A 1,227-nucleotide genomic window follows, 5' to 3' on the forward strand; every position below is an offset into this window, starting at 1 on the left:
GTTTTTCCTGTGGTCATGTATGGATGTGAGAGTTGGACTGTGAAGAAGGCTGAGCGCCGAAGAGTTGATGCTTTTGAACTATGGTGTTTGAGAAGACTCTTGAGAGTCCCTTGGACTGCAAGGAGATCCAACCAGTTCATTCTGAAGGAGATCAGCCCTGGGATTTCTTTGGAAGGACTGATGCTAAAGCTGAAACTCCAGTACTTTGGCCACCTCATGCCAAGAGTTGACTCATTGGAAAAGACTCTGATGCTGGGAGGGATTGGGGGCAAGAGGAGAAGGGGATGACAGAGGATGAGATGGCTGGATGGCATCACTGACTCGATGGACGTGAGTCTGGGTGAACTCCGGGAGATGGTGATGGACAGGGAGGCCTGGCGTGCTGTGATTCACGGGGTCATAAAGAGTCAGACACGACTGAGCGACTGATCTGATCTGATCTGATATCACCAAAACTATGATTTAATAGGAAAACCTGTAATCACTTTTTAAAGCCCAGATGCATATCAGAATTATCTTGAATTTTTTGAAAAATACCAAAGCCCAGGTATTGCTTTTTTTTCCTCCAGAGCTCCAGATAGGTCTCTAATGAACAGCCATGTTTAAAAACAGTGGGGTATATGATGATCTTTTATTTTTATCAGGTTTGTTTCACTTTTTGTATTTCATATTCAGTGCTCTCATTTCATTTAGTTTATGTTTTCTAATTTCTCCATCTCTTCTTTTTTCTGATATTCTCAAGGCTTTATCAAGCCTTGAGAAGTCACTCAGTTGTGTCCGACTTTTTCGACCCCATTGACTGTAGCCTACCAGCCTCCTCCATCCTTGGGATTTTCCAGACAAGAATATTGGAGTGGGGTGCCATTTCCTTCTCCAGGAGATCTTCCCCACCCAGGGATCGAACCTAGGTCTCCTGTATTATAGACAGACGCTTTACCGTCTGAGCCACCAGGGAAGTCATACATGTAATATATATATTTTAGAAAACTTACGTATTTTTGCCTAACTAAAAATTTTATTATATTTTGATTCCACTTGTTTGACTTCATATGAATAGAATGCTAGGTTTATAATTAAAAAATAGATCTGCATCAAGCAACAAAGGTTTACTGTATAGCACAGGGAGCTATAGTAAATATCTTGTAATAACATATCAGTTTAGTTCAGTTCAGTCGCTCAGTCGTGTCCGACTCTTTGCGACCCCATGAATTGCAGCACGCCAGGCCT

General features: G+C 42.0%; 1 non-coding gene across 1 annotated transcript; it reads right to left on the reverse strand.

The window, feature by feature from the left end:
* Window positions 1-883: 883 nt before the first annotated feature.
* Window positions 884-955, reverse strand: TRNAY-AUA (transfer RNA tyrosine (anticodon AUA)). Its single transcript has one exon. It is a non-coding gene; the product is annotated as a tRNA-Tyr (tRNA).
* Between the last annotated feature and the right edge of the window lie 272 nt (window positions 956-1,227).

This window comes from Bos grunniens, chromosome 14, assembly GCF_055505025.1.
Source record: "Bos grunniens cultivar Pamir isolate PY7600 chromosome 14, Bosgru_T2T1.0, whole genome shotgun sequence".
Lineage (NCBI taxonomy): Eukaryota > Metazoa > Chordata > Mammalia > Artiodactyla > Bovidae > Bos > Bos grunniens.